We start from the raw sequence: 10,988 nt of genomic DNA, 5'->3' as shown, positions 1-10,988 counted from the left end.
TATGCTGTCATCTTTTTTCCTTTCTCCTTTATTATGTCAGAGAATGGAAACCAGTCACAAAGATGTCTGGTTCCTGAGTTGTGTGGCAGAATTCTTAATCCTTCGGTTGGGTCTTAAAGGATGTTAGATTTCTGTCCATAGGATAGCAGAACTGGGAAAGGGGAATTCTAGGGAAAGAGCGCAAATATGAGAACCTACTGGGGACTAGACATTGTCCCTCATTACACTTGGACTAAACCATTAACTCCATTTGACAGTTTGAAACAGGCTCACAGGGATGAAATAACAGCCAAAATCACAGTAAGTGGCAAGAGTATTTGGAACCTGGATTCTGCTGGACGGCATGTGCCATTCCACCTTTCACTCTCTCCTTGGGGGTGTGAAGGAGCCTAGATGGTCTCGGTTTTGCACTGGTGTCCTAATGAACACTAGTAAAGAATGGTTGGATAAGCAAGGACTTAATAAGAACCTGCTGTGTTGGCCCTGGCTGAGCTCCAGGAGTTCCAGCATTTGTTAATGGCACTAAGGGCTTGGCTTCAACTCCTGTAAGCATCAAATGGGTTAGATTTTAAACCAAACCTCTGACATCTCACAGCAACATGGTTTTATTATCCTGGCATCTCTCCTAAAGGGGGCGTCCTTGGCATATGATCTGATTCTCACTGTTGGATTGAAGTTAATTATGGAACTTGATATTTGTTGGATGATTTTACCCAGAGATCATAAATTAGTCCTCTGTCCCTTATTCATTAATTCAACAATTGCTGAGCCAGGACCTGTGTTAGACTCTGGGATACAAGGTAAAACATTATGGAGCTCAAGTAGGAGTAACTGACCTTACTGATTATGCACCTACTGTGTGCCAGACACCATTCTGTCTTACATTGTTGAGATTATCATAACAATCTTGGACAGTAGTAGCAATGGCCCCAGAGGAGAATAAAAGATGCTGGGGACAAGTTCTAAGAGTGACTCCTCTTAAAAAACTTCTGAGGAAAGTAACAGCCATCAAAATTTTGCTCTGTGTGTTGTCTAGCTAATCCTGTGTTTCTCAAGCATAAAATCTGAGTTTGGGGCCCAGGAGAATGATTTTTAAAAATAAGCAATCCAAGTAATTATTAAAATGTACATTGCAGTTACAAAACTACCACTTCAGAGAATTTGTCATGAGTCATAGCTCTCCATAGCTGGTTAATCCATGGATCAGGGCTGGGAAACTTGTTCATTTAGTTAGCAAATGAACTGTCACCAAGTAAGACAGACATGGTACCTGCCCTCACAGGGCTTTCATCCAGTAGGGAAGATAGGAAACAAATAACTGCACAACTAATTGTTTAAATTAAAATTTTGGGCCCCATTGTAGAGATTCTGGTTGAATAAGTCAGAGGTAAGATCTGGAAATAAGTACTTTTTTAGCAACCTCCCCATTGAATTTTGATAAGCAGCCCAGTTAGGAACCCCTGGCGTGGTTGAAAAATCATGCACAAGCCTTGGAATGGGTCTGGCCCAGGTTCAAATCCTGACTCTGCTCACAGCTATGTGACGCTTCTCTGAGCCTCAGTTTCCTCATCTGTAAAACAGGATAATAATGATACCCCACAGAAGGAATTCAAGCTTTAGGTTAACTAAGAACTATTTTGAGAGCAGAGATCTTCCTGATAACTGAAATCTTAGCCACTGCTGCCCCAGACAGGGTTAATTCAATGTTATCCTCTAACAACCACCTCAAAAAGGCAGATGCTAAAGTTTCTTCTTATCTCAGGGGCCACAAACTCATGTAGCAGGGGCCTGTTGTAAGACAGGGGGAGTGGTGGGAAAGGAAGAAAAAGGAGCGCTATTTTCACAGCTTCATCTTGTTTCCTGGTAGATGGCAGGACCCAGTTTTGCCAATTTTTCTGAGATGCAAAGGAAAGACAGAAATCCAGATTTTAATATAAAATTTGTGTTTAAAACCCTGTGCCACAATTCTATGCAATGTATTAGAAAATGTATATGAAATGAATGATTTTACAGAAAAAAACAACAAACTTGACCCTAATGGCAAGTCTATAAAGTTATAGAGCATTCCCCATAAAAAATCTCCAGACCCACGATATTTCATAGGGGAATTCTTCCAACCTTTAAGGATCAAAAATACCGATGCCACTTAAAACTATTCCAAAGCAAAGAAACGGAAGGAAAATGCTAAAGTAGTACAACATTGATCTCAAAACTAAATAAAGATTGCACCAAAAATTAATCTTACTTATGACTATTGACATGACTATCCCAAACATTAGCAGACAGAATCCAATGAACAATGCCCACCCCCAAAAACAGTATCTACAACTGCATGCAAGACAGTTCCATCCATCTGCCCCATGGGATCTAAGCCCCCTCTCAGTCAGAAACAGAGTGGGCATCACCACCCTAAAATCCTCAAAATTGAGGAATGAACAACAAACACAAGGGAGAAACGCAACTATGGACTTAAGTTGACTTATTATTCTAGCAATGGAAGAACATGTATCATTGATATAAAGGCAGTGGCCACCAGAGATTGTGAGGGAAGGAAGAGGGAAGAATAGGAGTAACATGGGGTACTACGGAGATATAGGAATTGTCCTGCATGATATTGTAATGACAGACATAGGTCATTATACATTTTGTCAAAACCTATAAAATTGTGCAGTGCAAAGTGTAAACTATAAACTATAGACCATGGTTAGTAGTGATGCTTCAATATGTGTTCATCAATGGTAACAAATGTACCACACCAATGAAGGATGTTGTTGATGGGAGAAAGTGTGGGAGGGGAGGGATGGGGTATATGGGAATCCCCGATATATATTTTAAATTAATTAATTTTTCAGGATGAAGGTTTTTTTTTAAAAGATACACAGATCACACAAAATGTTACATTAAAAAATATGAGATTCCCATATACCCCACTCCCCACCCCTTCCCACTCCTCCCACATCAACAACCTCTTTCATCAGTGTGGAACATTTATTGCATTTAATGAATACATTTTGGAGCACTGCTACACAGTATGGATTATAGTTTACATTGTAATTTACACTGTCCCCCAGTCCATTCAGTGGGTTATGACAGGATACATAATGTTCTGCATCTGTCCCTGCAAAATCACTCAGGACAACTCCAAGTCCTGAAAATGCCCCCATATCACACCTCTTGCTCCCTCTTCCTGCCCTTAGCAACTCCTGTGGCCACTGTCTCCACATCAATGATACAATTTCTTCCACTGCTAGAGTCACAATAATTCTGTAGTAGAATACCAGTAAATCCACTCTAATCTATATTTTATTCCTCCATCCTGAGGACCCTGGGATGGTGATGTCCACTCCACCTCTAAATCGAGAGGGGGCTTACATCCCACAAGGTTGATGGATGGGATTCTCCTGCTTGCAGTTGTAGACTCTCTCGGTTCCCTCGTGTGGTGGTTGACCATCCTCACCTCCCTGTTAGCTGACCTGGCTAAGTCCAAGGAACCAGAGCGTAGATGCTGCAACTCTGTTGAGGCTCAGGGCTCAGCTGGCACATGGACAGTCCAGAGATTCAAGTCTCCTGAGCATACACCAACCCCAGCACCAACCATGATGTAACATTTATGTAACCTAAAGCTTCTTTAAAAATAAAAAATTAGGGAAGTGGACTTGGCCCAGTGGTTAGGGTATCCGTCTACCACATGGGAGGTCTGTGGTTCAAACCCCAGGCCTCCTTGACCCGTGTGGAACTGGCCCATGTGCAGTGCTGATGCACGCAAGGAGTGCCCTGCCACGCAGGAGTGTCCCCCGCATAGGGGAGCCCCATGCGCAAGCAGCCTGCCCAGGAATGGCGCCGCACACACGGAGAGCTGACACAACAGGCTAACACAACAAGATGATGCAACAAAAAGAGACACAGATTCTTGTGCCGCTGATAACAGCAGCGGACAAAGAAGAACACGCAGCACATAGACACAGAGAACAGACAACTGGGGTGGAGAGGAGGGGAGAGATAAAAAAATAAAGAACCTTACTCTTAAAAAAAATAAATTAAAAATTAACTAAAAAAAAAAGAATGCAATGGCACATTATGACGAATAAAAAAGCATGCCCAAGTGGGATTTATGTAGGACTAGCAGGATAACTATATTCTGTATCAAACAGGATAGGCTAGAGTACTGGTTTCAACTGAGGGTGGTTTTTGCCCTAAGAGGACATCTGGCAATATCTGGAGACACTTTTGGTCTTGGGGGTGCTACAGGCATCTAGTGGGTAGAGACCAGGGATGCTGCTAAACATTTTACAATGCACAGGACAGCTCCCCGCTACAAAGAACAATCCAGCCTAAAATCTCAGTAAAGGAGGACTGGGTTAGGTTACGTTGCGGTAACAACCCTCAATCTCAGTGGCTTCAAATAACAAAGGTTCATGTCCATCATGGGGCTGTGCTGTATGCTTTCCTTATTTAGGAACCCAGGCTAAGGGTGTCTGCATCCAAGACAAGTGGAGAACATTGCACTGGCCCTGAAGTTACGTCTAGAAGTGACACTCATCACTTCTATCATATTTTATTGGCCACACCTAAATTCAAGGAGCCAGAAAAGTATAATCCAGACACATGCCTGGATGCAGAAAGCCAGAAATACTTGCTAACAGCACCAGAGACGCCAAAGGTAGTCATGGCAGCTGAACTCTTGGTGGAGGAGGGCAGCTAAGAGCACAGGCTGTGGAATTAGACTTGGTTTTGAATTCTACACCTCCCAGCTGTATGCCCTTGAGCAAGCCATTTAACTTCTCTGTCTCAGTTTCTTCCTTCAAAAATGAGGAAAACACAACTGTCATATAATTATTCAGTTAGTGCTTAGAACAGTGCTTGGTGCATAGAAGGTGCCCAGGCGATGTTAGCTATGAGGAAGAGGATGAAATAGGTGAAGCTCTCAGCCTAGAATGGGCATTTAGTAAAGGGTTGTTATTAACTGAAGCTCTGAGGAAAATGATTTGTCCAAGGTAACACAGCTGATAAGTGCAGCATGGTGGAGTCTAGCTCTGACTCTCAGCCTGGTACACAGTAAGTACTCAATAAATGTTAGTTAATGTTTAGAGAAGGCTGAGAATGGTTAGGAGCATGGCTTCTGGATCCAGGCTGTCTGGATTCAAATTCTGGTTCCACTATTAACCAGCTGCATGACCATGTGAAGTTACTTAGCCTCTCTGTGCCCCAGTTTTCTCATCTGTGAATGTGGATAATAGTATACCTGCAATTACAAAGACTAAAAGATAATACAGATAGAGCCTTTAGGACAGTACCTGGTATATTCTAAGTGTCATATGGTTTTAGCTATGGTTGTTTTACTCTCAGTTACCATAAAGGGGCATTCAAAATAATCAGAAAGAGCAGATGTGGCTCAAGCAGTTGAGCGACTGCTTACCATAAGGGAGGTTCCAGGTTCAGTTTCCAGTGCCTCCTAAAAACAAACCACAAACAAACAAATGAAAAAACCAACTCACGGGAGCCGATGTGGCTCAGTGGTTGAGTGGTAGCTTCCCACATACAAGATCCAGGGTTCAATCCCCAGTCTTGGTACCTCACCAAAAAAAAAAAAAAAAAGTAATCATAAAAGTTGTTTCTCTGGAAAACGGACTTTGGCCCAGTGGTTAGGGCGTCCGTCTACCATATGGGAGGTCCGCGGTTCAAACCCCGGGCCTCCTTGACCCGTGTGGAGCTGGCCATGCGTAGTGCTGATGCGCGCAAGGAGTGCCATGCCACGCAAGGGTGTCCCCCGCGTGGGGGAGCCCCACGCGCAAGGAGTGCGCCCGTGAGGAAAGCCGCCCAGCGTGAAAAGAAAGTGCAGCCTGCCCAGGAATGGCGCCGCCCACACTTCCCGTGTCGCTGACGACAACAGAAGCGGACAAAGCAACAAGACGCAGCAAATAGACACCAAGAACAGACAACCAGGGGAGGGGGGGAATTAAATAAATAAATAAATCTTTAAAAAAAAAAAAAAAAAAAAAAAAAAAGTTGTTTCTCCCAGCCTAATTTAGACAGGAGAGAAAAGCATATTGACACAAATTCAGCAGTTCCTGAGATACAGAAATGTTTACAGATAGATTCTAGAAATGGGGGAAAGAAAAAATCGGAAGCTTTTCCTACCTCCCCCCCAAAGTAGTCCTAGAAGTCAGTGAGAGTTCCCTTTGTCCTCAGATACCCCTAACACACAGGAGTGCAAAAGAGGAGACAGTAAGCAGCAGCACAGGGCATTATTCCAAGATCACAGCTCTAACCCTTGCAGTCTCCTCCCAAATCCGGCCCCTTTAATGCCTGCAGTTTCCCATACAACCAGAGGGGGTGCTGAGCCAACAGTCTTGCTCCAGGCAATATCCACTGCTGTCATACCAAATACTTCACATGTATTATCTTATGTTACCCTCATAATAAAATCCTACGGGGAAGTGGATGTGGCTTAGGCAACTGATGGGAGGCTGCTGCTTTGGATCCTGCCTCCTCCTGGAGAGGACAGCAAGCTGGCGGGATGGGCAGGTGTGGCAAGCTGACACAAGAGACATAAGAAGAAGAAAAAACATAATGAGACAACAAATCAAAAAGCAGAGGTTCCTGGTGCCTCCTAAAGACAGTGAGCTGATGCGACAAGATGACACAAGAGACATGGGGAAGAAAAACAGAATGAGAGATACAAAAAAGCAGGGGGTGGAGGTGGCTCAAGTGGATAGGTGCCTCCCTCTTATATCAGAGGTCTGGGGTTCAGTTCCTGGTGCCTCCTAAAGAAACAAGGAAGATGAACATACACAGCAAGTGAAATACAACAAGGGAGTGGGGAGAAATAAGTAATTTAAAAATCTTAAAAAGAAAAAACCTACCAAGTAGGTATTATTATTATTCCCATTTTATATATGACAAATCTGAGGCTCAGAGATGCTAAGAAATTTGCCTAACAATCCCTATTATTTGTGAGAGAGGCAAAAGTACAAATGGAGACATACTTAAAAAGTTATAAACGAAACTAATGAACTATTAAAATACATTTTATTCTACTACCGTGACAAATAAAACTTCACAATAAGCTGGAAAATGAGGTTCAAATTTTTGGACCGGGAAGCGGACTTGGCCCAGTGGTTAGGGCGTCCGTCTACCACATGGGAGGTCCGCGGTTCAAACCCCAGGCCTCCTTGACCTGTGTGCAGCTGGCCCATGTGCAGTGCTGATGCGCACAAGGAGTGCCCTGCCATGCAGGGGTGTCCCCCGCATAGGGGAGCCCCACGTGCAAGGAGTGTGCCCTGTAAGGAGAGGCCGCCCAGCGCGAAAGAAAGTGCAGCCTGCCCAGGAATGGCATTACACACACAGAGAGCTGACACAGCAAGACGACGCAACAAAAAGAGATACAGAGTCCCGTGCCACTGACAACAGAAGTGGAGAAAGAAGAACACGCAGCAAACAGACAGAGAACAGACAACGGGGGGGGGGGGGGGGGCGGGGAAGGGTAGAGAAATAAATAAATAAATCTTAAAAAAAATTTTTTTGGACCTCCTCAGAGCTCTGTACTGGAAGGCAGTGGAAGCAAGGAGCAGAAACCCAGCACCACTCCCCTCCTCTTCATATCCCCAGATCCATGTGCCTACAGATGCCCTAACCAGTACGCTCACACTCCATTCCAAGGTTTTGAAATCAAAAGGGTCCATCAGATCCAGCACAATGAAAGACAAAAGAGCTACACTGAAGCACAGCATCAGGAAAGTTCAGAGTAGGGACAAAGAGAAGGTCCTGAACATTTCCTGAAAGGGGGTGAGGGGGATCCATACAAGGAATCAGGAATCAGAGCAGCATTGTACTTCTCAAAGCTAGACAAGGGAAGTAGATGTGACTCAACCACATGGTCCCAGGTTCAGTTGCCAGCATTCCTGGAGATGACGAGCAAGATGTGAGCTGACGCGATGGGCTGACACAACGAGCTAATACACTAAGAGAGAAAACAAGCAGGGAGCGGATGTGGCTCAAGTGACTGGGTGTCTCCCTCCCACATGGGAGGTCCTGGGTTTGGTTCCCGTTGCCTCCTAAATGAAAACAAGCCGACAGACAGGAGACAACGAACACAAACAATGAGGGGAGAGAAATAAATAAAAATAAATCTTAAAAAAAAAAAAAGCTAGACAACAAAAGCAGTATCTTCAAAATTGTGAAAGGCTTCTATCCTCAGCCAAGTTATCAATTAAATATAAGAAGAGAATGATGGCATTTTCAGAGGTCATTTAATATAAATGGTTGTATGGCAGCCAGCCTATAATATGGCCTCCAGTGCTTCCACCCCTGGTATTCACGCCCTGTGTAGTCTCTCTGTCACTGATATGGCTGACCTGTGGAACCATGAGATAACACAGAATTGACAGTCGGTGACTCCTGAGATTAGGTCATAAAAGACATTGTGGTTTCTTTCCTGCTCTCTCTTGGCTCATTTGCTCTAGGGAAAGCCAGTTACCACACCACAAGGGCACTCAAGCAATCCTCTGAAGAGGTCTCTCACGGGACGAACTGAGGCCTCCTGCAACATCCTACACCAATTTGCCAGCCCTGTGCGGGAGCCGTCTTGGAAGTGTATCCTCCAGCTCCAGTTGACTTCAGCTTCAGATGACTGCAGGCTCATAAGAGATCCTGGGCCAGAGCCACGGGCTAAGCCACTATGAGATAATGGATGTTTGTTTTTGTTTTGTTTTGTTTTTTTAGAGATATTACCTTTATTTTTTTTTCTCCCCCTGCCCCCACCCTGCTGTTTTTGCTGTCTGTGTCCATTCGCTGTGTGATCTTCTGTGTCTGTTTCTTTTTGTCTTCTCTTCTCATTTTCTCCTCTAGGCTTTACCGGGATTCAATCCTGGGGACCTCTGATGTGGGAAAGAGGCTATGAGTGTTAATTGTTGTTTTAAGTCATTATATTTGGGGGCAACTTCTTACACAACAAAAGATAATTAATACAAATATATTGGAGGGAAAATGGTCACAGTATTTCTCCACCCCTTGCATTTGGATTCAACAGGACATTAGCAAAAATTATAGCAGCAGAGGGTTACAAAATGCTTGTGCAATTGGGTCTTGCCCTTTCTTGCTCCTAAGAACTCTGCAATACCAGCATGTGAATATGCTCAAGTAGCCTGCTGGAGATATGTGGTCCCAGCATTCCAGCTGACAGACAACCAGAGACATGATAGTAAGACCATTCCAAACCATCCAGTCCAAGCTGAACTGGCCCAGACCAGAAGAAAAGCCCAGGCAGTCCACAGAGTAATGAGAAATAATAAGTGTTTGTTTAAAGCTATTAATTTTGGGGATGATTTATTACACAGCATAAGCTAACTGATACAATATCTGCAACTTTTTTTTTTAAAGGAAAACATAGAAGGATGTGTTCAAAACCTGATAACTTCCTAACCTTATTTGAGCTTGGGAAGTTAACTTCTATCAGCCTTGATTTTCCTTATCTTCAAATTGGAGAGACTATTGGGTAATAGTAACTATCTCTTAAAGCTCATGTGATAACTGAACTGAACTGCATATAGTACTTAACACAATGCCTGGCATAATGTTCAGTAAATCAATAAAGAGGGATATGGATGTGGCTCAACCAATTGGGCTCCCATCTACCATATAGGAGGTCCAGGGTTCGATGCCCAGGGCCTCCTGGTGAGGACAAGGTGGCCCATGTGGCGAGCTGGCCCACACGGAATGCCAGCCCATGTGGGAAAGCCGTCCCGCGCAGGAGTGCTGGCCAACGCTGAGAGCTGGTGCAGGAAGATGACACAACAAGAGACACAGAGAAGAGAAAATAAGAAGATGTAGCAGAACAGGGAATTGAGGTGGCACAAGAGATTAACTGCCTCTTTCCCACTCTGGAAGGTCCCAGGATCAGTTCCCAGAGCCACCTAATGAGAATACAAGCAGACACAGAAGAACACACAGCGAGTGGACAGAGAGCAGACAATGGGGGGAATGGGGAGGGGGGGGTGTAGAAATAAATAAAATAAATCTAAACAAAATAAATAAATCAATAAAGAATGACAATGATGAAGATAATGACAGAAGAGATGCCAAAAGTAAACAGATGTCCTGGGTAAGGCCTGTGCTGGTCGTGCAGTGGGACATGGTTTTTCCAAAGAAGGCTGCTGAATGTATCATTCAATTAAACAACCATTTGCGAGGCATTTACTGTGTGCCAGGCCGTTGGCCTGAAACTGTGATGTGAAAGCAAGACTAATCCATGGCAGCCAACTATTTTGAACCAGAACCAAGCTTGCCTATTTCACAAAGAATTGAACTAGGACAGCAAAATATTTCTCAGCGGAACTTGAACAGACTTGTCGGACACTCAGAGCCAGGTGTGAAGGATGGTTGAAACATGTGACCTGTCAGGGGCAGGGGATAGACAGAGCCTTCCATAACTCTCTCTGTACCCTCTATCCTTTCTCCCCCGCAGGGAGTCAGCTGTATAACCTAGAAACAAAATGATTTCAACTCTAAACAGTGTCTTTCAATTCTTTTGACCACAGCCCACAATATGAAAAATTTAAAATTGCACCTGAGTACACAAACCGAAAACAGAAACAAAAGGTCCATAAATAGAGACTTGCAATACGTGACATATTCTGGAATTTTTTATTGTATTCTAGTTAATTCCTTAAACATCGCTCACAATTCTCTAAATGGATTTTAATTCCTATTAATGGGTGACAGCCAACCGTTTAAAAAAAACGCTCTGAAACATCACGAGGGCAGGGAACTTTCACGTCATCTAGTCCAAGCACTTCACATTTACGAGGAACAGACTCAGAGAGGTTAAGTCATTTGCTTAAGGCCACACAGCTTGTAAGTGGCAGTGCTTGAATTTGAACCAAGATCTGACTCCAAGACGACTGCTTTTAAAAAAAAATAGTAATAACCGTCTTGAATTCTCACCATGTGTCAAGCACTGTGCTGAGTTCTTTACCGCACACTTCATTTAA

The sequence above is a fragment of the Dasypus novemcinctus genome, chromosome 9 (assembly GCF_030445035.2).
Source record: "Dasypus novemcinctus isolate mDasNov1 chromosome 9, mDasNov1.1.hap2, whole genome shotgun sequence".
NCBI classification, from domain to species: domain Eukaryota; kingdom Metazoa; phylum Chordata; class Mammalia; order Cingulata; family Dasypodidae; genus Dasypus; species Dasypus novemcinctus.
Note: the sequence above shows the minus strand (reverse complement) of the source record.